The 25,049-nt window shown below is 35.5% G+C and overlaps 1 protein-coding gene and 1 pseudogene across 1 annotated transcript in view; one reads left to right on the top strand and one right to left on the bottom strand.

Annotated features, from left to right (window-relative positions):
- Nucleotides 1–25,049, bottom strand: part of Ndf (Nucleosome-destabilizing factor) — a 138,579-nt gene that overhangs the window by 20,625 nt on the left and 92,905 nt on the right. The window lies entirely within an intron of this gene.
- On the top strand, nucleotides 9,826–11,065 carry LOC149413468 (glucose dehydrogenase [FAD, quinone]-like; annotated as a pseudogene).

Below are 25,049 nucleotides of genomic sequence, written 5' to 3'. Positions count from 1 at the left end.
AGCGGCCATAAAATCTTTGGCGAGAATGTCCCACAAAACTAACTCCTCACACGTGTACATTTTATTATTACACATTCACAAATTATTCGTATTCAAAAGGGCAGGAAGTGCCGCCCGCGTCTATCCTCGGCAAATCGCCCCCTCTCCACCCCTTCTGGATTATTCAGTGACTTGATCGATAAGGGGTACTTTTCGCTGGTTCGGTGATTATTCCACACGAAGATTCCGCACATGGTAAACTCAGCACTTAGATTATTCCTTACACGATGATTTCACGCATGGAAACTCCTAACACATATTATTGCGCACATTGAACATACCTTTCCTTTTGACATGTGCACCGATACATTATTACGCGGATGACAGTACAGTTCATGATAGCTTTTTGTTTGACAAGCCCCCAAAGGGTACACAAACTTTAACGGCTCGGAGGGCATTGAAGCAGAGAATGGACGGTTATCTCGAGAGTATTTCCTCCTGGGGTAAAAATAATCTCGTTGAATTTAATGTTTCAATGACCCAATCCTGTCTGATTACGTCTAAAAGGGATCCAAATCTAGTCTCCTTCAACGGAAGCAATCTTCCGAACAGGCCTTCCATTGATATGCTTGGTGTAACTATAAGTGACCAGCTCAGTTACGGGGGCTTCATCGAAGCCAGAGTAAAGTTGGCCTCTCAGAAGCTGGGCGTACTGTACAGGGCCCGCAGATACTTTAATAATACACAACTGCTGACCCTGTACAAATCGCAAGTGCGCCCTACTGTCGAATTTGGCAGCCATCTCTGGTCCGGAGCCCCTAAATACCTGAAAAAAACCCTCGACTCTGTGCAGAAACGGGCGGTCCGTTTGATAGATTCCCCAATCTTAACAAACGGACTGCAATCTTTAGAGCACAGGCGTCAGGTAGGTATGCTGTCTTTGTTCTATCGGTATTACAAGGGAAGATGCTCTGAGGAACTAGCGTCATTGATCCCTTCGGCACCGGTGCGTAGTCGGGATACACGCCAAACGCGCGCCCAACATTTGTACACGGTTGACATTTGTCACATGAGAACGGGTCGCTTCTACGATTCGTTCTTAAGTTCAACAGCTCGGCTGTGGAACGAGCTGCCGGCCTCTGTGTTTCCTCCCTCCTACAACATGGGATTCTTCAAGACCCATATTCACTCATTCCTCTCCACAAAAAGACCCTCCACACAGCATCCCCAGAGATGACATAGGCCCTGAGGGAAATTATTTTCTTCAGGGCCTCCTGTGTGGATTTAATATTAAAAAAATACCAGATACCGATCATTCTTAATCTTATTTTTCAATGCTTTGTACACGAATATGTCCCGGTATATTATTATTCTCTAGTAATGGTACCACTCGGATTATCTTGTCAGGGTTTCTAGGATCATGCCATTATTGCAAACCACTGTAAAACATTTACTTAGAAATATGAACATACATTTGTCTACATACAACCTAAACTCTATACCAGCTATACACATATAAATTTGATTACAGATTATTGGCTATACTGAAAACTCTGGACACAGTTATTAAAAACGAGCATTTTTTGTTTTAATTTGTATATAAAACTGAAGATATACAATTGTTTACAACGTTATTCGAGTATAATTAAAGAGTAGGTGCTTGAATTGTTACTAATATCAAGGGACCAAGGGAGGGTTGCCAAGCTACATTATAATATAACTAGTGGACCCCGCAATGCTTAACTATAGCTAATGTCTTTCTCGGGCGTCTCTGACTTCTTTTACCATGCACTACTGTATACCACAATGTTACTGTTAAAAAAGTACATTACATCGACTTTAATTCTACTCCGTATCTCATTACGGTGCAGAGATATTGCTACAAGTATTCATTGGGCGTCCCCGAATTCTTCTACCATTCGAATCACTCTCTAAACACTAATAAGAACAAACTTTGAAATTTTCAGCGATATCGGTCGACTACTTTTCGAGTTTTGCGAGCACAAACGTATGTACGAAAGCTGAATTTTTATACATATATTAAGATTTCCACGGATATCGATTTAAAAAAAAAACTTTAAAATGTTTACCTACATCATTTTCGTAAAAATAAGCACGGCATAATCTGTGTTCGGAGTTCATGTGAGGAATAATCTGTGCGCAATATTCGTGTTCTGAATAGTGATGTGCGGAATAATCCTAGCATCTTGATGGTAAAGTTTCAACAATGCGAATGCTCTGCTTCTCCGGCGAGTAACGTTCATTGAGTGCGGCCGGGAAATGCAAATGGAATTGCCCGGCAGAAACAAAAAGTACCTACCTAGTGTATAACGTACAGCAAACTCAAAGTTTTGTAACTAACATACTCTCAGGCATTCCTCCATCTTCTCTTCTAGACAAAAAACTAAATAGATACATAAATGACTACGGGCCTTACTAATAAACAAGTTTTAAATTTTGCGCAACTGATAAACAACCATTAATGTTTTTTGTGTAATAGTTTTATAAAATTTAAAACACGTTTATTAGTAACGGGGTAATAGTTTACTATCCAGGTTTTATATTTAACTTTTTGTGTTCAAACTTATATTCAACATATTATTATTTACAGTATGCATATTTAAGCTTAAGGCACATTACGCCATACGCATCAACGTTTATTTGGGAGTGGCCTCGTACATCGTCTCATACTCTTCTATTTTTATGACATGGCCCGACTGAATCACTTGATCGTGCCATGTCTTCCTAGGGCGTCCCCGACTTATGTCACTATTTAAATTTAAGTCATATATTCTCCTTATACTTACGCGAGCGATATGGTGTCATTTAAAACGCTTTGCTGCGTATAGCGTAATGTGTCTCCAGCATTAACAACAGAGGAAAATGTAATGGGGTAGGTTTTAGAGATCTCATTTAGACAGTACCCTTCCTCTTGTTATTATTATTATCAGTACGCAAGATGAAACCTCGGGAAGTCATGGGACGGATGCAAGGCAAACTAGGTCTAAGCCCGCGACGAATTTTGAAGTGTCACGTGATCAAGTCAGTGCCATCCAGCAACGAAAGTTTACAATGGCAGCGAATTTTGTTGATACTCGTTGTTACTGCTGATTTGTGCTGTTTAAGTGATTAGACATGTACTCTAGTCGACCCTGTGAGATGCTGTGCCGAAGGTAATTTCACTTAATTCGAGACAAATAAGAAATTTCTTTAAAATGCGCATAAAATGTTACCAATTGATTTTTCGCATATTTTAAAATAGCGGATTCATTTGTTTATCTGTTTGGTCCGTAACGCTGCCATTTTAACGCGTTGTTTGATCTTGAATCTTTTCAGTTTAATGATTACCCGAACTGTTTACTTTGCTATGAAATGTTTCATTCAGTGTTGCCAAACGTACGAGGTTCCTCGTACAAATACGAGATTTGTGGCCTTCCGTACGAGGTACGAGGAGACTATCAACCTCGTACAATTATGTACGAGATTTTGATAATACCTATGGCTATACGAACATTTTACATCACTATTATATAACAGTAAAAACTAGTGCCATCTATCAGAACTTGTAGGAACTTCTTACACCAAAAATTACATTGCCGTATTTGGGCGATGATTGTCTATGGTAGTTATCCCATCAACCGAGAAATCCCCGAATAATAAAATTATTGAAATCCCTGAATGATAAAACAGTTCGTTCGTTCTTCGCATTAGTCGTCGCTGTGACACAGAGCGCAAATTTCTACTATCTCTGTTTTTTACGAGTTCCATTTGTTGAATGCCGGCCGTGTTTAGTGTTGTACTACGTTAGTACGTGTAGCTAATTAAAGTTTTTGAAAAGAAGAAGATTTTTATTGTTAAATACCTAGTCTTTTCGTTGTTTCGTCCAATTGTTTAGTTTAAATATATACGGCAGAAAAAAACGATGACAGTGAGGATGTTCCTGACGTAATATTTGGAGAGGAGATGTAAATTAGATTCGTTACCTTGATTTACATTTAATTTTTTGTGATTTAACTAGAGTAACAATAAAGAATTTTTTAATACCACACAAATCCCCCCCCCCCCCGAAGCGGGTTTTGTTTGCCAAGATCTTGTTTTGTTCAAGGTTTGCGAAATGTAGGGAAATACTAGGGAAATTTCGCCTCGAAATCTGGGGAAATAATTATTTTGGGCATACCATCCCTGGTACGAGGTTTGAAAGTCAAAGTACGAGATTTTCAGCTGCATCCGTACGAGGGAATTTTTTTTACGATTGGCAACCCTGGTTTCATTCCGCTTGTGTCGGCTTTTTTATGAGGTTTACCAAATTCACTCGGCTTTTCATTAAGTACTAAATAAACATTTTTACTGCTGTCTTAATTCGCTTTAATTTTGTATCTCAGTCGCAATAGATAGTACCAGTACCGAAAGTGAATAGCAGGAGACGCCCAAGAAAGAAAGACGAATTAATCAAATGCTTGAGTCGAGTCTGTCAATAGAATAATGAGTCGATCTATGAAAGTGAATGATATTTACGTATTTTATTTTGCATTGTGTAAATTGATACTTTGAAATGGAAATATAAATTAATTTAATGATAATAACAAATTATTTTGAGAAAGATTTTATAAATATTATTTGGGAAGTGAATTAAAGGCACGGCTCATAACTGGGGTCTCTGAATATTTACACATTTCAGAACACCTTCGTAACCTTCACTGGATCAAGTGCCCTGAAAGAATCCAGTACAAATGGATGCTGGATGGTGTTTAAATCCAATTTAAATGAAATGGCCCAACCTTATATCTTTGAACTATGCGTCCCGGAAAACAGAGGTCTGGGGTATTTGCTATGGCTATAGCTACAGGCAGACTGATGGAACCAGAGCGCAAGCCAAATACAAAATTCGGAGATCGCGCTTTCGGAGTATCTGGGCCTAAGGCTCCGGAACTAAGATAATTCAGATCTAAACTAAAAATTAACATTTTCGGTTGTCATTAAATTCGGTTGTCTGAGAGTACGATTCTTGTTTTGCCTATAATATATCCTAATCACACTTTTCTTATGGATTTACATTATTCGAAGCCTTATTCAACAATCCTTCTTATATACAGAAAAATACATACATGAATTAATTAATTGTTTTATTATAATTTTATTTATTTTGCATATTAAAATTTTATTTTTTTATAATAAAAACTAATTAGTCACCTTTCATTATATTTTGTTTCGATATGTACTAATTTGTTATTATTCATTTTCCTGACGATGAAGCCATTGGCTTTGAAACACGTCATATATTAAATGTTAAATTAAAAGTGGTGCATACAAAGTGATTCATTTTCATATAATAAATACAAGACTTAATTTAATAACGGCATTTTCAATAACATTTGTTACAAGTTTGTCCTCTGCGTTCGATATGTATCAAATAAACAATAAACAGCGTTGATCTCAAGTGACCTCCCAGGTAAGCACGGTTATGTATATTATCTGACTGTAATAAAATATGGGTATATAAAGAAGTGATGTTTAAAACAAAGTTATTTTATTCTAACGCAGCATCGAGTTCATTGGCCATTTATGAATTCATGGAAGTGATGGCTGTGGGGCGTTAATTCCTCTTAAGGTCAGTTTCAGTGCCGGCAATCCGGGCGTTTATTTAAGATTGGTTCTGTACAGATGTTTTTTTTTTCATTACCCTCCTCACTAGACATAGTCTGTTCTGAAGCTGGTAATTAACAATTTATATATAAACCAAATGTTTAGTAAAAAAATAGTAAAATAAAAATAATAACAAAAATAGAAGTAAAAAAATGAGTAATAGAAAAATAAGTGTAGTACTATATGTGTTGAAGAATTATGTATAAAAATATGAAATGAGTATTTCGTATTATAATTAATTGTAAAATTTTGTTAAAATTTGTGTGCAGTATGGTTTGTAAAATGCATTAGATGTTTAAAATATTTCTAATATCTGTTCTTTGTTTTACCATCAACCAGTTTATCTTCCTCACCGGTCCTTCTTAGGGATTGCCCTTTTACAAAGATCTGGCACCTTTTCACTTTTGAGTGAGAGTTTAAATCATGGAGAGAGCACTGGAGTTAATACTGGAGAATACCTCTTAAAGGACCAGAGTTCCCGATCTTTAATTTGGAAACCAATTGAACCAGCGACAGACCAGAAAAAAGCAGTCTGCCAGCTTTTTGGCAATTCTTTGATCGTGGTCGCTTTTAGCTCTATTGAGAGTTCTTTTGTTATCAATCCTTTGCCCGTTTTCGGTAATCCGGAATTTTATCCACGGAGCCAATTATCCGGAGAGAATTTTAAGCCGTGTTTTTTAGTCTGTCCGCTCCAGCCAGACTTTGTGCCCGCTACAGAGGATCTGACGGAGAAGGGAATGTACTCGTAGCAGTCCATCGAGATATGATTAACTCTCCCACCCCGCGTGCTCAGATTGATGGGTCCTCCGAGCTAAAACAGAGCGCACTCCAAGGACACGCTAAAGAATGTCCGCATGCCATGCCGTCCCAATTTGCGGCCCTCTAATATATGTTATTGCTGCCGTATATCGTGTGTACCGCCATGTATATTATTTAATACCGTTCAACATAAAACCTTAATTAAAAATCGATCAAAAGGAAATCAGATCTGTGCAATGCTGCGATTAGCTACCGAAAATAATGAGTGGTTTCATTTACTTAGCATCTGTTGTTACCAAAATAAATAGGTACTACTTCACTTCGTGTCAAAAACAATCAACGAGCGATTTAAATCAGGCAATAGGGAGGCACGAAAGTAAGGCATATAAATAATAGTTTATTTACAATTTTCCAAGAAAGTCTATTTAGAAAATGAGTAGTGTTACTGTTGTGACCTGATTGCGCCAGTAATAACAATAATAGTACATTCACGTAGCGAAATTTAAGGTGAATATTATTTCACCTGAAAGTTCTGACAAGAGCGCACAGAGAAAAATTTGTATTGTTGATTTATAAAAAAAATATGTCTTCAAATCATTGGTAATACGATTAAAAAACGGGATTGCAGGCCGTTTTCTTTTAAAATTTTAGTACATGCCTATGATATAAGCCGACATAACACAGAAAACGAGTCAAAGAATCGACGTGAAAGGGTGTTCTGCTTGGGTCCGCCGAGATTCGAATACGTCCATGATATTCTAACATTTTATGGAATCTATGGAATCAGAAAACTAAAATATTTTATTTTAGAAAGACTAATATTCCCATATTACGAAAAATCACAGCATATTTAGTATATCAAATTTGAATAATACACTTGCACGTCATTCTCCACGTAACCTAATTTAATGAATCTCAATTTACTAAACACGAGTTGCATGAATTTTGGTTTGCCGTAGAATGATAGTCCTACTGAGGGCCATATATGGTTGAATAATACAAATAAGTACGTTATTAAAAATAGGAATAAGAAAAAACGAATTTTAAAGCTATATAAGTTAAGTGGCGGTTCATCTGGGAGTTCAGTAACGTTAAATAATATCACAAGAGACAGACCGTAGTTCCAGATTAGTAATCAGAATTATTTCATACAGATGTTCAATGTTTTATATTTCATACAAGTAGAAGATCGTAGAACCAGTTAAAAGAAATTTCGCCTCCAATATTTCAAATATGTGAATTAGTTGTTATTTATAATATTTTACACTTCAGTTCAAAGTGAAAACTCGAAGAAAATGTTATAAGAGACAGTATAGCAATGGTTTGCCCAAGAAAGGAACAAATGTGCAACATAATAAATATATTATTATTTTCAATTATTTTACAAGCAATAATTATTCGCCTGAAACACTCATCCACATTGAAAAATCTCCCGATAAAAGATACATGACGCCAACGGGACTCGAACCCGTGTCCCTTCGATTTCCGGTCGACAGCTCTGACCACTGAGCTATGGCGGCTTATCTCTTACCCGCGAAATGATTCAATATATACTAGTGTTTCATTCAACAATTACTGCTTATTACATTTTTTCACCTGAAAACAACCAACTTTATTTTTATATGAGAAAGGCATTGTAAGTGCTAACTCTCTCACTAGATGGCGTCGAGACAAATTGTCGACATTTTTAGTGAGAGAGTTAGCACTTACAATGCCTTTCTCATATAAAAATAAAGTTGGTTGTTTTCAGGTGAAAACAAGGTGTTTTCAGGTTGTTTTCAACTATCTTAAAGACAGAAGACAAAAAACAAAAATTGGGAATAATTATAGTTCAGAAACACAGATAAAAAACGGAGTTCCGCAGGAAACTGTTCTTGGCCCGATTTTATTCTTAATTTATATTAATGATTTATGTAATTTTGTAATCCCTGGTAAAATTGTTTCTTACGCCGATGACACGGCAATAATAGTGGATGGTAATAATTGGACAGAAACTTTTTCGAATGCAACTGTATGTATTTCACTTGTTTCAAAATGGTTAAAATACAACAAACTTGTCTTAAACTACAGCAAAACATTTTACTTACCTTTTTATAAAAACATCAAAAACAAACCAAAAGACAACCTTAAAATTAGAATCCATAATACAACTTGCAATCAAGAAATGTGCTTCCTGTGCAACGAACTCGCTAATGTCAAAAATATAAAATATTTAGGAGTATCAATAGATATTAATCTTAATTGGAAATCTCATATTAATCAAACCACTTCTAAACTAAGATATCTAACCTACATATTTTATAGACTCAAGGAAATTTTAAACGCTGAAAAATTGAAAATGATCTACTTCTCCCTGGTGCAATCTGCAATCACTTATGGCATAATAGGATGGGGTGGTGCACCTGATACATTTATTAAGCCTCTACAAATAATTCAAAAGCACATAATTAAAGTCATATATAACAAAAATAAAACATTTTCGACCGACCTATTATACAAGGAATCTAAATTATTTAACATTCGTAAATTATTTATATTACAAACTATGAAATATCTATTTAAAAACAAAAACAATTTCAAAATAAATGAAAACAGAATGAGCAAAAGAACAAATAATATATTTTACACCCCCAAAACCAATACTAAATTAATGCATAGCAGTTTCATTGGTCCTCGTACATTTAACCTTCTACCACTACAACCTCAAATGATAAATAAAAAGATAGAATATATTAAAGAGGTAAAATTATGGCTGATTGACGCAGATATTGAAACGCTTTTACTATAAATTTATTTATCCTTTCTACAACTCACTTGCTGAAACTTTATAAACTATTGTACATAATGTTTTCTCTTTACTTTTTATAATAACTATAAACAAAAAAAAACTTTTTCTACTAATGTATATTATACTTTAGGTACTTGAAATATAGTAATCGTTTTATATTACCCACACTCAGGCAGTCAGTGCCTTAGTGGGTTTTCATTTCTTTTGTAAACTATTTGGTATTATATATTATGTTATTTTATACTATCTATTAATATGTATAATATGTGTAAAGAAATGAAAATAAATAAAGTAAAAAAAAAAAATACACAGGTATTACTCTACACAGACTAGGTCCATCCCATCAAATATTATTAATTTAGGACTATTTTAATCAAATCACTAATAGGTAATATTAATTAACACAAGAGTGAGAACCTATTATTGATTGAATTATTAAATATATATTTTATAAAAAATATTGTAAACTGTGGGTTTTCCAAATAAAATAAAATATATTCTTTGTGCTCACATAAAAACCTTGTCTTGTAAAGAGATAAGTTTACCTTTAATAAAAAATATCTGTCGTTGCTCTATGGCTGACTATCACGTGAAACTTCCAAGGCTTGTACTGTAGTCGGCTTTGTTAGAAATAATTTGAATACTAATTAATGACAATGGCACTCGTTTCCGACAGGACTCCATTGATGGACGCTTTCTTGCAAGCGAGCGTAGAGTTAGGCAACCAAATCGTCGACTACAATCAGGGAGACTTGGTTGGATTTTCTCCTCTGCAAGCGCAAACCCTCAAAGGAAGAAGACATTCGGCAGTCAGAGCGTTTTTGTATCCCTTTAAAGATAGGAAGAACCTGCACATCCTTACTCACACAAGAGTTACTAAAATCAACATAAACCAAAGATCAAAGACAGCGACTTCCGTGATATATGTTCGCAACAGGATACGATACAAAGTCAGAGCAAAGAAAGAAATCATTATCTGCGCTGGGGCTCTATCCTCTCCGCAAATACTGATGTTGTCTGGAATTGGACCATCAGAACATCTCAAAGAACTGGGAATTGGTGAAGGATCTACTTGTTGGGCAGAACATGTACGACCACATGAGTCACTTGGGATTGGTCTTTCTAGTGAACCAGACAGGAATAGGACTTATAGAAAGCGAGGCTACGGGCGTAGGTAATGTTTTTCAGTGGTTACGTGATGGAAGCGGCATCCTAACACTAGCGGCCGGTATTGAAGGTATTGGATATATAAAAACTAAAATATCAGAAGAGTACCTTAACTATCCAGATATAGAATTCTTGTTTCAGCCGGTTTCGATAGCCTCGGAAAACTCTCAAACTTTCAGAAAGAAAATAAAAATAACCGACGAGTTTTTCAATGAGGTTTACGGAGATATTGTAGAGAAACCAAACTTCAGCTTGGCCCCGCTGTTATTGCATCCAAAATCCAAAGGGTTTATCAGATTAAGAGATAAAAATCCGTATCACTGGCCAATGTTTTATTATGATTACTTCAAGGATCGCAGAGATATGCTGACTCTTGTGGAGGCGATTAAATATGCAGTCAAACTATCACAAACTGAGGCATTCAAAAAATATGGAGCAATAGTTCACGACAAGCACTACCCTACTTGTAAAGAGTTTAATTTCGGAACTGATGGCTGCTGGGAATGTACAATCATGACTATATCGGTTCCTCTGCAGCATCAAGTAGGGACTTGTAAGATGGGACCAGAGTCCGACCCCGAAGCAATTGTGGACCATGAACTGAGAGTTCATGGAATAAACAAGTTGAGAGTCGCTGACACGAGTATTATTCCATTCGCGTTATCAGCTCATACAAATGCGCCGTCTGTAATGATCGGAGAGAAACTAGCAGATATGTTGATAAAATAAAATCAGTATTAGGTAGGTAGATGCGTACAAAATTCTCAAATGTTGCAATAATTATCGCTAAAATTTGGTAAGAAGTAACCACTGCCACACGAACACTTCGGAGTGGAGGTACCACGCGCCAATCCGGGCTGCCGCGCATAAAAGTGTACGTGTGGCAGAACTTATTATTTTAATGATCTATTATTAGTTCCGATGTATTTGGGCGAGCAAACGATATTGCTCAGCAAAACATCAAATATTCATTTTATTGCACGACCATTAACAGCAGTAGCATAATTATTATAAAACATATTGTTAATAGTATATTTATAATAAAATTTGCTGTCCACTGCGGAAATTATAATCATTTCAACACACCGAAAAATTAACAAATAAAAAAAAATTCACCAGAAGGTACAAAGTAACAAAACGTATCATTATGCAAAGTTATGAAGGTCAAATGACTTCGGATGTACAGAAGATTCTAGAGTTAGTTTTGTGTAAACATCTTGGTAAATATAATTTATCCATGCACCATGCTGATTGTTCATTGACGAAGAAAAACTACACAACGTTTCCCAATCACGTTCAACTCGGAAAACTTTTCTCAGAACTTTGGTCGCAAGGAATAAAACTATTCAAGAAGCAGATTACAAAGAAAGCCTTGGCGAAAATAGCCATTCAGGAAGTTGTCTGATTTTCAACATAATAGAAACTTACGTTCGCTTTTAGTTCGTTAATTTGCTTTTGTAAGTTTTAATCGAATTGCATCCAGAAATCACTTGTTCAGAGTTGAGATGAAGATTTTGCAAATACGTAACGCCAGAAACACACATTGAAAACATCGTAAATTAGAGATATTACAAGTTAGGTTGTCAGCAAATTTGAGATGGAAACAATTCATGTAACTACCGATCAAAACATAAAATCTATCCAAAGCATATTTTACATCAGTATTAGAAATTGTGTCATTTTATTATGTGGATGCAGTCCCAGCTTACAATGAAATTTGCAAAAGGCGAGTGGAAACGGTGAAAACAACGTAAATAAGAGATATTTTCAAATGTGCTGGTTCAGTTATCAACAAATTTGAGTTGAGAAAGCACGAAAACAATTCACGCACGTTTTTTATTAGAGCCGATCACAACATAAAATATCTTTTGAATGTTGTTTACCTTACCTACTGCGTCAGCATCAGAAATTGTGTTACAATTTCATAGTATTATGTGAATTTATCCTCGGCTTATAAATAAAGTTGGAAAAAGCTCTTGGAAGGATAAAATGCTTAAGGGCACTATGACCCAGTTCAATATGTCGGCGGATGCGCAAATCACCTTGGGACATCTAAATCGGGCCAAAGCGGGGCAACTTGGATCCGGAGCACAGAATGTGTGAAGGGTGACGAGATTGCTGTACTGGGAAGATCGGTTAGAGGGGGTTGGAGCTATTGTCGTATGGGGTGGAGGGGTTTGTGTGACGTGGGGTGAAATAATATCGAATCCAGAGGTACAAAACTAGTGGAGAAAGAACTAATGAAACACAATTTTGGAATATCATTTTCGTTTCATCTTACAATGGTTTTACCGGAAACGGAAAAGAAAAAATGTGTAGGTACTGCAATTTGGATCTACCACCTACATAAGATTATACAGGGTGTATCGACACGTAGCCGACAAACTTTAACCAGCTATTCCTTAGCAAATTTGGAGTAAAAAATGTTATGGGCACTTTGCTGTCTGGTAACATTTTTTTACAATTAAAAACAAAAAATGTCCACACTCCGTCACTGCCATTGGCATTGCTTCTTGTGTTCAACAGCTTTTATTAGCAAGTATGTCGAAAAGCGTCTTCGCTCTTTCGTACACACTAAATAATAATAGTTAAAAATGAGACGAATGGTGCCGTGCCATTTCATTGTGATTGTAAAAGCGCGCCAATGTAGGTACATACGTACATTATTCAACGAAACTCGAATACAATATTGCCAGATGGGGTTTCAAACTTTGACAAAGGATAAAACAGTGGTGACATGTGGTGAAAATATGAATAGTAATTTTTTTATTAAAAAAAACCGAACAGCAAAGTGGCCACAATATTTTTAAATTTATATATGCTCAGGAATCGCTGGTTAAAATTTGTCGAGTACGACGTGCCGATACACCCTATAATAGATAATATACCTATAATAGAGCAAAAAATATAACCACTACTCTTTCAATAATTATAACCATAGCTTAACTATCTTCTCAGGTAACTATTAGAATACAAAATTCCTGCTCGCCTACCAAAGATACATTACATCCCATTACCACGCCAAACACCCTTTTGATCTTCTGCGCTCCGGGTCGCCCGTGGCCGCGCGCGTATATACGCGCCAAACCTTCCGCCCGGCTCGATAGCCGGGCGCATGCGCACACCCGTCCCGCCAATACCGCCATATTGGAAAACAAAACCAATCAGAAACGAGGAGGGAGGGGGTGCAATGGCGGCCAATAAGGCCCTTTGTAGTATCCATAATAATAATAGTAGTAACTGTAATTGATGGTGTTCAAATTTCGAATGCACGTCTCTGTTGGTAATGAAATAAACGTTCCAAATACATAATTCAAACCCACCTTGTGACGGTGATATAAAATAATAAATAAAGTCTATAAATTTGTTTTTACGTTCCGTTTCCATTTCAAGATGGTTGCCGTTTTATTGGTTCAGTAAAGATTATTTTTTCAAATGTGAAATCGTCATGTTCATTTGTACTTTCTGATTCGCATTCTTTCCATTTTATGGTCCTATCTGCATTCCTGAGGAATGTTTGAAAAAGGGAAATGATGGATTTGATTTATTAAAAGAGATAAAATAAGAAACATACTAGAACTATTTATTACCTCTATATTACCCAGAACTACCAGTATAATATTCCCTAAATACGTAACGATGAACATCAACATAAAGATATTCATTATAAGGTAACCGATAGAAAAAAAATCATTTTTGTGTGTAAACCGTACTTTAGAAGATAAATTTATTAATTATCTGGTCAAAAAAAATGGTCAAACAGCTTCGAAGGTTGTTATTAGACTGATTGAAGTACGAATTATATTTCTGTTTCATAATAAATTACTAACACTCGTTACCTACCCGTGCGTTAAACACAGATTATTTTTATGCTTAAAAAAAATTAAAACTTTAAAACGTTTCTGAAAAGCAAAAAAAATCTGTGTGGTGGGGCTCTGGTGTCATGAAACTTGAATACAGGGTTTTCAATCTGAAGTCAATCCCACTGTTTACAATTTGAAACGTCATTTCCGATACGAAATAAATATATTTTTTCGAAGGAAGCAAACACTTTGGGTGTGAAATAATATTATTAAATAAATGTACATTTTGTAATAGTCCACTTTATTGAATTTAATATTACAGACAAGCATCGTCGAGACTTATATTCTGTTAATTTATTAACATATCGTATCTAAACTAAAAACTTGCCCTTTTAAGCTGTCATTTCCTTAAATTAAATATACCACTGAGAGAAAGTCCAGTAATATCCAATTTTCCTAAATCCTGTATCTAAATTTCGCTAATAAACAATCAGTTAATGTTAATTAAGTGTTAAACTCAAGTGACCTAACAGGTAAGTATTGTACTGTATATCATCTCAATAAATAGTTAGTAATAATATAAATCACTGTAGAAATGTATTATAAATTTGTACAGCGCCCTTGAGGTGATTTTGCACAAAAACGGAGCTATACAAGTCATCCAATTATTATTATTATTATAAGAAAATAATACCATGATAGAGAGAGATGCAAGCAGAATAGAGGGAGACAACATATGGATTGGTAAGAGAGGGGGAGCCTAGGATCCGTTAGTCATATGTTCAATATTCTTGTTTACTTATTTATGTACACTGATTATTAATGGCTTTCTTTTTAATTTTGGGGGTTTCTAAAATGTTAAATCTGATTCCTACTTCATTTTTACATAACGTGTTAGTTCCAGAAGTTTTAAACCTCGAAGCTCCTTCATATCATATAAGAAACCTTTTCTTAGACTTATTGGAGATTCAAACCTTGGCATAAGCTTGGATTTTAGATAAAAATGGAAAAAACTGCGTCGTTCTCAAAAGGCTTAGCGGCGCGGCGTGAGCCCAGATTTGAATACGTTTCTAAAATGGGTAAGCAAATTAAAAGCCACAAGAAAAAGTGTCAGACTGTTCGAATTAAATTTATTATGATTCGGGGTTATCATTGGGACCTTTTTGTATGATGGTCGTATGCAAATAAAACCAAGCTTATCATTCTCTGAGCTCCGGCGGTGGAAGCCTTTTATTAAACATTTCCTGGAAGAAGTAAACACGAGACGGTTCGATGAAAAGAAAAATAGTAACAACATTTCAACCACAATGGAGGAGCAGGTACCAAATTGTTGTACAAAACATTTTCGAAATCACATGTAGATAGTAATTTATATTTTGAACAAGTGTGCAAAATTTCATCAAGCATTAAAATTATTTTTTAATGGGTTGGAAAATGGAAATCGCAGTAGACAGTGACCTTCCTCTTGCTTTGAAGACCAAGTGTATAAAATTTGATCAATCTCGGAATAAAACTGTAGATTTGTATAAAAACAATTCCACGTCGCCCGCAACAGACACTCTTCTTTATACCGATAGATAGACAGATGTATTGACATTGTACATGTATAATGGCAAATACACTAGAAGGGGAACGTGAGCTACGGAGCTTGGAACTTTGAATTTAATCCTGCGTAATGCATACAATAGAATTAATTAATATGTATAAATTATACTATGTACATCTCATACCTTAACTCGCCTCACAACGCTGCCCAACCGGGTATAGATATAGCTCCCCGCCATTCCATTGTACAGACGGGGGCGCTCTTGTGAGTTTCACACAAAAAATAAAGACAAGCCATAAAGTAGGTGCGAAAATTATTTGATTAGTTAATAATATTCTTTATTTAAAATGTGTATTTTTTGTTAAAATTTTTAACAGATTTCACAATAAAAAACTTTCAGTTTCACAAATCCAACGATTATAATATACCGTGATTTTCACGGGTCTCCGCAGGTATATAGGTCATCCTAATTTCGGTTGTCAGTGCACGGATGCCCAGAGTGAAGTGAAATAGTGAAATAAAATAAAATTTAATAATATAATAATTAAGTTCTGCAAGTAATTTTTGGTTTTTGTTATTGTTACAGCTGTTTCGTTTTTCAAGGCCATTTTTAATTAAATGGTGTTCTGCGAATTCAACTCAAAAACAATAAATACATATATATTCAAGTTCACACAAGTACATTTGAAAAGGGAAATATATAAACAGTGAACGGACACGGCGAAATTACCACGAAAATTATTTTTCAAACAAATAATGCATCTACAAATGGCAGGTAGTTAAATCGGCAAATCCATTCCTTTGCACCTGGCGGCTAACAATCAACAATTCCGGGCGACAACGACGGAGCGCGCCGTCTCCCTCTAGTACGCATCGGAGCGAGGCGAGGTCGCAGTAGTTGCGAGCTCGGCTGCGTTTCGATTACGGCCGTAGCGGCTCCGACTGCATTGTGCACTGTGCACTCTGTGCAGTGTGCAGAGCGCGGGGAGCACTGGCCACCCCACCACTACCCTACCTGTGGTTGCAATTCGGCCCCTTAGAGTCAAAAAAACGTAACTCAATTTTTTATCGATTTTGAGTTACGGATGGTAAAATGAATTACTATTTTATATTTAAAAGATGGTTCAGAAGCACAAAATACCATCCTTTAACTAAATGAGAAGAAATTATTAATATGTTTCGTTTGTTTAAAAGTATACAATACTGATTAATTGAGAACTATGTTTTCTTGCTCTCCTGTAAAGTAGAGAAAAATGAGATACGTTTTTTTGACCCTAAGGGGCCGAATTTAAAGTCCTAGATGGAATGGAATGGTTTGTCATACATAACATCGGCATTTCTTTAATATGATTAAATACTAATCATCCAATGTCTGTGGCTAGATTATAATAAGGCCAATGGCTGTTTTCAAATTTAAAGAGCCCTGTTATACACGGTGTCCGGGAACTAGTAGTACAAGGGGGAAACTGATAACTTAAAAGTCGAATTTGGGGTATAACTTTTTAAATTTGAGCTTTCGGTTTCGAGTAAATCGAGTCCGAAGTTGGATTTTTAGGTTAAAATTTCAAAAAAAAAATCGATCGCAAAACACCATTTTATTACACAAATGTATTATAAACATTATTGTCACACTTTTTTGTCGTTTCAAATAAAAATAATTAATAAAAGTTTCATTTTTTTTTTGTTAAATTGTGGTCGCAACCTTTTGTTCATAGAAGTATACATTTCAATTCTTGCATGGTTAGCTTTCAGATTTGAATATAAAGCGCAGTGTGTTCTCTTTATAACACCGATTAGATCAGTCTTTCTCAAAGTGGGCGCTGGAAGCTTTCAGGGGGGCAGTAGAAGGCTCAAAGAAAATGAGGGGGCGTTAAGGAAATGCAGAGGGGCGACGACAGACAAATTCCATCTATAAAAATCCGACGGATTCTAGCTGTTTATATTCCATATTCTCTATCACCATCATTGGTTCCTCCATCGGACTATCCACCTTCAGTTCGTGCCGTGTTTGTGGAAAACAAGCATTTGTGAATTGACATGATTATCTTGCTTGTTCTAACTTACTCACACCCTGTATATTCTATCTATATAATAATGCATGTTAAATCTAAGAAATTTTGTGTTGTACCCTTTCTATGTTGTTGGAAAGTATTTTATACAATGGGGACCAAATAGGCGAATTATATTCATTTACATGTAGAATAAATGTTAGCTTTTTGTCAGATATAACCCCCCCCTGATTTGAGCAACTGGTGTCAATGACTTTTTTATTCAAAAAATATTTTCATAATTAATTCTTTTAAAATACATAACAATTTATAATATTGTGTTATGAATAAATATTGGGCACATTGTTACGATACTTACTTAGCCCATAGATGTGTTAATAGGCTGTTATTGTGTGTGGTTTTTCTAAGTACATTATTGACTGTTAATATGATTGAATAGTGGGTGGCCAAGTTTGACTTTGTTGGTCTTTGAGGGCCAACGCGCCAGAGTCCCTTCCAGTGGTTGAACTGGAAAAGAGCTCGCCAAACCGACCTACCGACGGTAGAGCATAATTCTCCATTCAGGGCGGGGAAAAATATATCCCATCTACATGATGTTTGAAAGGAAGTTGCAAGGTTGTAGAATGAAAGTAATCTGGATAAACTTTGGACTGGCCGTAACAAATTATATTTGATAAATTTCACAGAGAAATACAAAAAAGGTGAAAACTTACCCCCATCGACCAGAACGTAGAATCTATCTACCCTGTCTAAAATAATAAGAACGTATTTAGTTATGAGGAACGAACACTGAGTGCCGCGAATGGCGGAGTAGATGAATCAGCCATGTAGCTAGAGGACGACGGCTTCAGATGTGACTGGTATCGGCCCAGTGAGTACCAGCCAAGAGGAGTGGACGACAGCTTCAAGATGTGGCTGGCCAACGGCCCAGTGAGGTCCAGCCAAGAGGAGTAGACGGCAGCATCAAGATGTGGCTGGCCAACGGCCTCGTGAGGTCCGGCCATGTAGGTAGTAGACGACGGCATCAGATGTGAGGTTCAGCCATGTAGGTAGTAGACGACGGCATCAGATGTGAGGTTCAGCCATGTAGGTAGTAGACGACGGCATCAGATGTGAGGTTCAGCCATGTAGGTAGTAGACGACGGCATCAGATGTGAGGTTCAGCCATGTAGGTAGTAGACGACGGCATCAGATGTGAGGTCTGATTTAAAAATGCTCCGAATCAAAATGCACTCGGCGAAAACAGTTTATCGGCAGAAATAATCACCGATCGCTTGGATAAACTCTGATTACCCCCAAGGCCACACATGGTGAAAAACGTTATCATTATTCACGCCATTCGGGGCGAATTCCACTCGCGGGAAATATTACTAGACTTCTAAGCTTGAAGCACAAACTGAACATTTCGGTATTAATCACAAATCCATGAAATAACTTTCGATTAAATCCTCCGACCTACAGAAAAAATAATTGACCCCCCGACCGGACAGCCAGTCTCTCCTGTGCCCGGCCGGGAAGTGAAGCCATCTTGAATTTCTTTTCACTTCCTGTTCAAGTTCTAAGTTGCCAGAGCATAAACAATAGACAAGATAAATCACAGATTTGACAGGTTCTTACTTAGAGTGAAAATCGTATGTTATTTTCATAACAATTGTTACAAAAATACATAGTGAATGGCATAATAACAAAATAGTGGAACAACATGTTTAGTATTTCTACACCAATAAAGACAACTTTACTAGCTCTTGAGTTTGGTGTAGGTAGGAGTAAAAAGTAATATCATGGAGTGTACGATAGTACAGGATGTGACAACATTATAAAAATATAAATATGGTTCGAAATTAAGTTACTGCATTTTATTGACGATATTACGCGTGATTTTTTTAATATAATTTTACTTTTTTCTTGAATAATATCAATTCTGTTATTTTTTAATTTTTCGGGAAGACTATTAAAATATTTTATCCCTTTGTAAATATAATTGTTGCGCATTTTTTGTGTAGAAAATAGAGGAATTTGGATGTTATATTTATGCTTTAGAGTATTTATAAATGGAATGACTTGACACTTGTTTTGAATACGAAGAAATAAAGAGTTGATCAGTTGATGATGCACCAACTGCAACTACAACCGCAACGATACAGTCTACCAATTAAATTGTAAGATATAACAGTCACGTGTACCTGTAGGTAGTACGTATCGATTTAGGAAAAATGCAATCAATGTATTTGAGAGATTACAATTCTCTGATAAAATTGTATTGTAATTAAACATGTCGATTTAAAAAACATATGGTAATATGTACTGATATCTAGAGTGCCATTTGATGTAATTAATACAACTAGATTAAATAATATTACTATAGTAGCTGGTATTCATGAAAAATCACGGGATGTAACTTTGCCAAGATGAAAAATGAGAAATATTGTTTACAAAAAATCGAAAATATAACACATTTCAAATACCAAATAAAAAAAAATCGTCTGGTAAAATATATTATTATTTGCAGGTACTTCATCGGTGGTCGGAATTGTGAAAATGTGCGCACATAGGTACCTAAGCATATATACGAGTATAATTCTATTCACATCCATATGGCATTTTTATTTGCAATGATATAATTATTTTATTTTTATTTATTTATTTAACGCCCAGAGGGCTTTTACATAATGTTATATTCTACTTTTTAATATAGATTTCACATAATCTATGATGTAGAAATGAGAAGATAATGATTCTGTACATTATTATGATCGGTCATACTGCATACAATATTACACTCATTAATCAACTAGATTGCATAAACCATTTTCTGTGGATAATTTATGGGTGGGAATCATAGACTGATACATCAATGGTGGGAATCGTTATGTTTTTATTAGTTAAGGCGATGCCATACGTAGTAATGCAAAATCATGTGTTTTGGTTTGAAAATTTGGTCGCCTACAAATGTTTCAGATGCTTTAATTAAATACTGCGAGCAGAATACATCTTGACCTTTGAAATAATCGAGTATTTTTTAGATAAGTCTTTTTATAAGCCCAGAAAAAAATAATGTATAGGCCTATGAAACTGCTTTCAAGTTCAAAATCTCCTACTTACGAACCCATTTTCGGTTATGATTTTATTGTATAATGTGGCAAATTAAGTTATTTATAAAATGATCGATTTTTTTTTTTAATATTTATGCCTGAACATCCACAAAATAAAATAAAAGGCATTTTTTGGCCATGTTTTTTTCTTGCATAAATCAAAACAGGCGGATGGTGTTAAGCGGGAATTTCAACCTTATCGCCATCTACGTAAGGGTTGTTATTGATAGCGGCTCATTTAAAATATTACACAACGTAGTGCATCGCCTTAATAAGATTTAAAAAAAACTATGTATGAAGATGGACGTGTAAGAAATAATAATCATACAATATTAAGGTTTCTTCATTTCTGACTTCAATCATTGAATAGATAATAAATAAAATAAAAAGCTTTCACGTAGCTATATTTGAATGGTGTCCAATGTCGCAACTAACTCATTTAGCACGCGCTGTCTCTCTATCACTTGCCTGACGTGGTACATCGCATACCCACTTGATCGAAATGATCATTTCATAATTATGACGAAACACAGTTCTGCGTACAATGAAATAAAAATAGAAATCTGTATAAAATAAATGAAAAATCCAATTGAAGACATTAACTACGGCTAAGCTTCTGATGAAACAACTCAATCTGATTACAGATGGCAGAGGCAGATAGGCGGTTTATTTCTGACCTTGTTATGTTAAGTAAAATGATTAATTATTGTATTGACAGCCCTGAAATTCTCGCCAAAATAAAATTATATGCATCTAACATGTACATATAATTTATGGTTCCATGATAAATCAACACATCCACAATTCAACACACCTTTAAAAAGTGATATAAAATCATTAGAAACGATGAAAAAAAAATTAAACCTAACCTAACCTAACCTACCCTACTCAACCCAGTTAAGAAAGTTTTTCTTTCATCACCTTCCATGACTTTGTATAACTTTTTAAAGATGTGATGAATTACCTATCATTTTGATAATTATAATAATTCCGGTCACCATAATTTATATATGTTCGAATGTAGATTCCTACAATGCGAACATGAATATATGTATGTACCTATGTAATGTGTTTTCTTTTTCATTTTAAGACTTATTTTTGTTTTCTCTACAGATGGCCTAGTCTGCAGCTATTTCGTCAATTATTATTTTTAGGCTTATTTTATTTTAACTATAGGTAAAGACATTTTAATACTGTTGTGTGTTTTTGTGTATATTGTAGGTATCATGCAGCCTAATCACTATGCAGGGACATTGGGGGTCCTTGTGAGAGCTCTGAAGGAGTAACCATCTGTTACTTATACCAGGGCGGGGGTAAGCGGTGGATAACCTCAAGTGTACCTACCAGAAATACGAGACAGAGTGCTACCTTTTTCTGTGACAATTTAAAAACAAATTATCAATGTATACACCTATAAATCGGCTGCATCATTTTATTAATAGATTTGGGAATGTTTTACACATGTTTAAAGATTAGAAAGTATTCGTATTTCTGTCAAAAATTGGACTGCATGCCTTTAACGAATGAATTGACAGGTTTCCTAGCAAACTATCAGTAAATCACGAATGTGTTATTAGGATGCCGGAACACGTGTTCATAAAAATTCTAATATTGTCGTATTTCGTCATTATATTTATCAGGAAAAACGTAGCTGCATGAACACGTGTTCCGATATATTCTGAAAGTGCTAATATTTTATTAGGAAATGTCTTGTATTGTAATGTATTTTATCAAGGCATCTCACCTATTATTATTGTATAGTGATAGAACCTTCATTGTCCCATCTTATCGATTTTATATCTATCAAAATACGTGGGAATTTTGAACAATTTAGACATTGCGAACTGCGCAGTATTGTTAAACATCAAGAACAATAACGGTAATAAACCGTAGATAAGAAAAACAAAGGCAGATATGGCGTGGAAGCGTGCTGACTGTCGTCGAGCTACGACCAAACTGCACGGACTATTGAAGCGGCGCACAGTGGGCTGAAAATGGCCTTTCATAGACTTGAATTTCAAGGGTATTTTTTTTGGCTAGAAATGGATTCTGCTGATCATTAACTATGCTATAAAATTTAAAAAACCCCTTTTTTATGTTGATGATTAATTTTAATGCTTAAATTCTTTACATATGAGTATGCTTTGTCTAGTTTACAATATTTTATTTACACTGCAAGCCTACTCATATGTAAAGCATTTAAGCATTAAAATTAATCATCAACATAAAAAAGTTTTTTTTTTCAACTTGAGGATTTAAAAAAAAAAATCGCAAATTGCGCCACAATACGAAGTATGTAAAAAAAAATACAAATAAATAGTAGTATATCTGTGTGTAAGGATATAATGGTCAACCTTATGATTCCAGAGATAGCCTCATTTTTAATGTCAGTGCCATACAAAATTTTCTTAAAAAAATGATGACTCCTTCATTTGTACACGCAATTGCTTGATTAGCAGAATCCATTTCTAGCCAAAAAAATACCCTTGAAATTAAAGTCTCTATGTCTATGAAAGGCCATTTTCAGCCCACTGTGCGGCGGGGCCAATGAAAGTTATACGTTTGGTAGAAACAAAAAACCATGTTGGCGACAATGTCGTTCACCATTTCAAAATAATCATAGTTCTTGGCCTTTTCTCTTGTTTCTATTATCTACGGGAAGGTCCGAACACATGTTTATTTATTATGAAAGTTCGATCAGCTGTTGCATTATATAACGTTGGATTTACCACGCAATCCAACATTGGCATCTGGTGGCATCAAATCTATCACGTTATCAACTCATCAACTTCCGATCAAAGTTGGGTATTCGGGTTTTTGTTGCGGGAATTTAAACCTTATCGCCATTTACATAAGGAGAGTTATTGTTAGCGGGCCGATTCCAAATATTAGACGACGTGGTGACATCGCATTGAGTTAAAAACTTGTTATTGTTGAGTATGAAAGTTCAATCAGCTGTTGTATTATATAACGTTGCATTTACCACCTAGTCCAACATTGACATATATACCTATCACATTATCAACTTCCGATCAAAGTTAAGTATTCACGATTTTTGTTTGACGAACACATTTCGTCGATAATTGGATTGTGTACACTATACAGGCAGAGAGTAGGTAGGTATATAGATTTTATTATGTATTGCCAACGAAGGTGATAATGTTGGGCACAGCTATAAAGTTCGTTTGGGAATAAAGTTTATTAATACCAGCGCCAGATAAAGGTTTCTAGGTCGTTCTACAAGTTTCATTGCAGCTTTTATACTAGGTAGAGTGAATTAACTCAACTCTGTATTATATGCGGAAATGGGGCATAGAAAGATCTACAGTTGTGGTTTTTCTTAGGGAAGCAGTAGACAGCTTTGTACTTGCTAATGGGGACCAGCGGCAGTTAGCATTAAGGAGCGATGGAGCTCAGCAATCCCTAAATTTCAGTCAACCTAAAAATAATAATTATCAACCAATAATACTACCACGAAAATAACAGTAATAATATATTAAAAAAATTAAGCTAAATTCAACAGGCTCGAATTTTCGTTCTTTGTTTCACGTCACTTTGTATTAAAGTCCTAAGATTCCGTATCGATGTTGACCATTGTATTAAAATTTCACCGAAACACGAGCGGCACTCATCAATGCCTCGGAACTCTTCGGCGAGGCGAAAACACCCGAAGACACTATATATTTATTTGTCGCGCCGAGATGGCACCACTTTAGTTCGCAGTTTACATACGGATAATTCCAGCAGGTCCGTACAAACAGACAATGTTGGCGCTAGCCGCCACTGCTGTAGATGCTCTTCATACCTAGCGTGATGGATAGTACATATTATATTTATACCTAAGACTTAAAACAAGAGAGAATAGATCTAATACATAACATAGAACAGCCGGCATTTCGCTTCATAAAGAATTCCTAGAGTTTTTCCAAGGGCAAAATTCTAACACCCTTTAAAAGTTCCGTTGGTCACTATTATTATTCACGATACATTACTCACACAACAAGCGGTCGTGTGAGTAGCTACTCAAAGGCATACCACTGATAGGTCCGTTGTAATCTCTCTCCCTTTCTCATAAACAATGTATGTTACAGAAAAGGAGGTTACAACGAAGCTCTCAGTGGCACGATCAAACATGTTATACAACATAAATTCGGCTAATAGATTTTGCATTATCACCGATCAAATTACTATAAAAGCGCGAAATAGAGAACATCTTATGGCGCGAATACATTTGCGACCTGAAACGCGAGCCGAGCAACGAAT

Source organism: Hesperophylax consimilis, chromosome 21, assembly GCF_061612785.1.
Source record: "Hesperophylax consimilis isolate HC1 chromosome 21, BYU_Hcon_1.0, whole genome shotgun sequence".
In the NCBI taxonomy this organism is placed as follows: Eukaryota; Metazoa; Arthropoda; class Insecta; order Trichoptera; family Limnephilidae; genus Hesperophylax; species Hesperophylax consimilis.
The sequence above is the reverse complement of the archived record's forward strand: the minus strand, read 5'-3'. Positions and strand labels throughout refer to the sequence as shown.